This window comes from Meles meles, chromosome 5 (genome assembly GCF_922984935.1).
Source record: "Meles meles chromosome 5, mMelMel3.1 paternal haplotype, whole genome shotgun sequence".
NCBI lineage: Eukaryota > Metazoa > Chordata > Mammalia > Carnivora > Mustelidae > Meles > Meles meles.
The window spans coordinates 123,011,658-123,017,167 of record NC_060070.1 but is presented as its reverse complement, the minus strand read 5'-3'; the positions used below and the strand labels follow the sequence as shown (position 1 = coordinate 123,017,167).

The 5,510-nt window shown below is 33.8% G+C and overlaps 1 long non-coding RNA gene across 1 annotated transcript; it reads left to right on the top strand.

Annotated features, from left to right (window-relative positions):
- Window positions 1–266: 266 nt before the first annotated feature.
- LOC123942663 lies at window positions 267–4,951 on the top strand. Its single transcript, XR_006818454.1, has 3 exons — window positions 267–305; window positions 2,329–2,439; window positions 4,712–4,951. It is a non-coding gene; the product is annotated as an uncharacterized LOC123942663 (long non-coding RNA).
- The last annotated feature ends 559 nt before the right edge of the window (window positions 4,952–5,510 follow it).

Here is a 5,510-nt window from a genome sequence, read left to right as displayed (position 1 = left end):
TTTGTTTGTTTGTTTGTTTGGTTTTTACTGTTCAAGTTCTTTTGAATTTCCATGAGAAGTTTATAATTATCATGTCATTTTCAACAAAGAGAGTATGCTAATTTTTAAAAAATAATTTATTTATTTCACAGAGAGAGAGCAAGCACATGAGAGAACACAAGCAGGGAGAGCAGCAGAAGGAGAGGGAGAAACAGGCTCCCTACTGAGTAGGGATCCTAATGCAGGGCTCCATCCCAGGATCCCAGGATCACAGCCTGAGCTGAGGGCAGACACTCAACCTACTGAGCCATCCATGTGCTTCAAGGGTATGCTGAATTTTAATCTAATATATTAAGTCTTCTAATTCATAAACATGGTATGATCATCCATTTATTTAGGTCTTTAAGTTACTTTCAGATGGTTTCCATCCTTACATAGTTTCTTCACACGCTGGTGTTGTCCAATTCATGCTGGAGGAATTAGAGTGGACCCTCTGCAGATGTCTTGAGTTCTATCTTTGGGCAGCTTTCTTCTCTTCTATACTCTGCCTTAGTCCCTCCACTCAGGGGTTCTTCCAGGCTCAGCCTGTTTCCCCTTTTCCTTTGATGCAACCTAGAAACCTTCTTAAGAGAATAAACTGTGGAAAATTTAGGCCTTTCCTCATTTGCTTCCTATCCCTTTGAGATCACTCTCCTCTATTGTCTGATTCCTGATATCTTGGGTTCTGTTGTTCCAGGCATTTTGTTTAATTTTTTATGATATTTCAGGCTGGAGATTAAATGCATCTTTACTAAAATCAAAAATCTTGAACAGATTATAAAGTAATCTTAACCAAACGATATTAAAAAAAATAAAAACATGTTTTATGGAACTGTAGCACATTTAACCAAGAAACAGAATTTTTGCTTAAAAATAAAGGTTTCCTAACTGATTTTTTTAAAGATTTTATTTATTTGGGAGATAGAATAAGCAATAGAGATACAGCACATGAGCAGAGGGAGAGGGAGAGGCAGGCTATCTTGATGATCAGGGAGCCTGATGTGGGGATCAATCCCAGGACCCTGGGATCACGACCCGAGCTGAAGGCAGACGCTTAACCTACTGAGCCACCTAGGTGCCCCCCTAACTGATTTTTTAAAAGGAAAATTGAAATTGTGAAAAAATACGTCATGATTTTATGAAAAGTTTGCTTTAATACATTGGAAATATCAATTATGTATGTAAAAGAGTACAAGTAAGAGTAACAGGCAGTTTTGAAGTGTACAATCAGTGAGTTCTCTCAAGTTGTTCAGGTTTCAACCTAAATGTTAAAGAGAAGAAAAAATTTGAAATAAATCTGGGAAAGTGATCAGAAGGTCAATATATATTCAAACTAAACATGAGAGCTGAGTGGCTTAGCAGACAGGACTAAAAAAAATAAATAGAAGAAGTGGATTTGTTATTAAGCCTGTGAATATAATATCCTGAAAGCAGCCTTCAAGGTCTATACGAAGATAATCTCACCTCTGTCATCAGAGAAATAGAGATTTGGGTTAAATAATTAACCAATCCTTGACAGGAAATAAATAAGTAGTGTTTATCCTAGGAAATTCCAGTATCACTGTGAGTAAATGAAGAACCCTGGAAAAACTGATTGATAGTGTATGCTAATTTGTGGTAATTGAATGGACATGAAAAATGAAGAGAGAGCGAAAAGAGATTGTCAGAAATAGGGTAATTCAGAATATAACATCTGAATTAAATGGAAATGAGAATATAACAGAGAAATGGAAAATTTTCATCTTGGGCTGCAATTATGCATTGCATAGATAAGAGATGTAGGAAATTAAGAGGTAGAAAATGTAGTACGTTAAAAAGTAGAATGAGAAGTATGAGTGGAACAAGTCTTTCTCAGAATTCCTGTTTGAATATTGATGTAGAATGACAGACTTTTCCATCTCACAGATAGTAACACAGCCTTGATTCTGTCCCATAAAATCATTCCATAAAATGTTTTTGCAAAGTTCATTTTCCAGTTCAGTCCTCCAAAGTTAACTGAGATTAACCAAGCATCGTTATGGGATTTTTGAGGAGGAGAATTCCTAGAGAGCCAGTTGTATAACTCAAGTGAAACTTCCTTAGCACAGGAAGGGTAATTTCTCTTTTGAGGTATTTCTCACAGCAACCAGTGTAATGTCATTAAAGTAGCCGATGTTCAAAAACATGTTTCTGTTGTTTAAACAAAGACAACTCTCAGACCTCCCACAGTGGGAGCAGAAAAAAATACAAGTGGGCTTTTCTTGGGTGAAAGATGACTAAGAATGAAAATTGAATCTAATTGCACCTCTATGTATTTTTTTTGTTTTTCAGAAAACACCACAAAATATCATATAATTATAGTTCTATTTGGAATCATCATTTTAATACTTCTAGGATTATGTATTTATAAATATTTTTGCAAGAAAAATGACAATAAAAATGGTAAGATATAAAAAATGGGATAGAGTAAATTATGACAAATCCAATAGAATGAGTGGGACAGGTGAGAATAGGGAAAGAGTATCGTCGTTTTTTTTTCCTTTGAGATATTAAGCTGCTTAGGAAAACAAAGATCAAAATAATAACAGTTTTTCTTCCATAGCATATCAATAGTTGTTTATAATCAGTCTACTAATGGTCATATTTTGAAGTAAAAAGAATGGGTATATCAGGTATATTTTTTGTTGTTGACGTTGTTAGTGTTGAGAAAATAGAAACCAATAAGATGTGGGCATTTGAGGCAAATTTTATTCTAAACTCAAATTTTCATTTCAGTCCCAAAGTTCTCTGTTTTTTAGTATCCATGACCTATGTACTCCTTTCCCCTTCAATAACCCTATTCTTGTCTGAAGTTTGAAGTGATATCAGTTCCCCTGTTAACTCTAAAATATTCTTCTACCTGTCCTGTTAGCTGACTCTTGCCCTTACTAACCTTAACAAAGCAAGTTAATGTGTTGAGGAAAACTGTTTGGTAAGGATCTGATGGCAGCCTTAGGTCAACAGCCAGCTAGAAACTGTTGGAATTATGTCTGCATCCATATAAATGAGAGAGCTCTGAATCCTAACCACTAGACCACCAGGGAGGGTCAAGCAGCCATATAAATGAGCTTGTAAACAAATCCTTCCCCGGCCAAGATCCCAGGTGCCCAATATCATGATTGCAGTTTCATGAAAAACCCTAAGGTGGAGGATCAGGTGAATCTGTATTGTGTGATGATAAATGACACTGTGAGATAATAAATGTGTGTTGTTTTAATCCACTAAATTTCGGGACGCCTGGGTGGCTCAGTTGGTTAAGCGGCTGCCTTTGGCTCAGGTCATGATCCCAGCATCCTGGAATCGAGTCCCACATCAGGCTCCTTGCTTGGCAGGGAGCCTGCTTCTCCCTCTGCCTCTGCCTGCCACTCTGTCTGCCCATGCTCACTGGGGCTCTCTCTCTCTCTCTGGTGAATAAATAAGTAAAATCTTAAAAAAAATCCACTAAATTTGTGGTTATCTACTATTCAGTAATAGATAATGGTACTATACAATACAGGCATAATCTTGGAATATCTCAAGCAAAATGAAAATTTTAATCATCTTAATGTGCAGTGGAGCTAGTGATTTTTTTTTAAAGAAAACCTTTGTTTATTAAGTGGACAACATCATTTAGTTCACTTATTATTTTTAAAATATAATTTTATTGATCTTGAGTTTTTGAAGTACTATAGTTATATCATTTCAAGATGACAATTTCCCTCCTTCTATAGTAAAGTTGTAGATAGATGATAGGAGACAAATCATTTTTTTAATGTTAATATGTCATTTCCTAGAACATCTGAATTATATTGAAAGTACTTGCATTTTTTCATATTTAAAATAGATTTTTTTAAAAATTTTACATATTTGATAAAAAGAGAACAAGCACAGCTTATGTTTTTGTTTTTTGTTATTTAGAAAAAAATGTTTGCTATCAGTATCTGATGGATACTCTTTATTGGGTTAATCATGTTTTCTTCTATGCCTAATTTTCTAAATTTTTTCTTTCTCTCTTTTTTAATTTTTTTTATGTTCCATTAGCGAGCATATAGTACATCCTAAGATTTTGATGTAGTGTTCAACAATTCATTAGTTGTATATAAATCAAGAATGAATCTATGATGATCACTTAATTTTTTGCATATATCAAAATGATTATTCTTATTTAATGTATTATTTTGGAAATATACATTAACAAAATTTCCACCTTTTAAATCATTCTTGTAATTTTTATAAAAACTTACATGTTCATATGCATAATTTCTTAGTATACTGCTCTATGTTAACTACATCTTTGTTGAGTTTATAAATCTCTTTTGTTTATTTATCATCAAACTTCACTTCAAGACTGGACTAGGATAATCCCATGATTTTTTTTTTCCTTCTTAGGTTCATAGTATCTCTCATTTAAAATTTGGTCAGGCCCTTATTTTGAGTCTTACATAATATAACCACCAATAAATGTATTTCTGAATTATTAGGAAGATGGAACAGTGAGATTTTAAAACTTTGAATACATGATAATGATTGAAAATATAACTTTTTCAGCAAGTTAGCAAAAAGTTTTATAATCATATAAAAGAAAACGTTAATGTTTGATGTCCTGTTATAACATAATATATTAATTTAATAATATGTCTCTGTCCTTTATTCTTCATAAATATGAGTCTTAATAAAAGATTCCTTTCACTTTCAGGTTTACTCAGTGGAAATTCAGGTAAAAGGGGAACATCAAATTTTTCAAAAAAACAAAAAAGAGGAAATAACCAATTAAAACAAGCATATGAAGAAAATATGATTTTCACTAAATTAGAACATATTTATAAAAAAAATTTGTGTGTTCATTTGCTAGAGCTGCTATAACAGAGAGCCAAAAACTAGGTAACCTAAATAAAATAAATATATTGTCTCATAATTCTGGATTAAGTAAGTCTGAGGTCAAGATGTCACCAGAGTCAGTTCCTTTGAGTGTGGTGAAAAATACTCTATTCCATGTCTCTTCCTTAACTTCTCATGGTTTGGTGGCAATCTGTAGCTTTCTTGAATTTTATTTGTTTCAATTTTTTTATTATGCTGTCTTAGTCACCATACAATACAACACTAGCTTTTGATGTAGGGATCCATGATTCACTGTTTGTGTATAATACCCATTGCTCCATGCAATACATGCCCGCCTTAATACCCATCACCAGGCTAACACATCCCCCCACCCCTCTCCCCTCTAAAACCCTCATTTTATTTGCCAGGGTCCATTATCTCTTATGTTTTGCCTCACCCCTCTTAGATTCCCCCCCTTCATTAGTCCTTTTCCTCTTCTAATATCTGCCATGCTATTCCTTATGTTCCACAAATAAGTGAAACCATAGGATAATTGTCTTTTTCTTCTTGACTTATTTCACTCAGAATAATCTCCTTCAGTTCCAACTATGCTGATACAACGCTGGGTATTCATCCTTTCTGATGGTTGAGTAATATTCCATTGTATATATGGACCA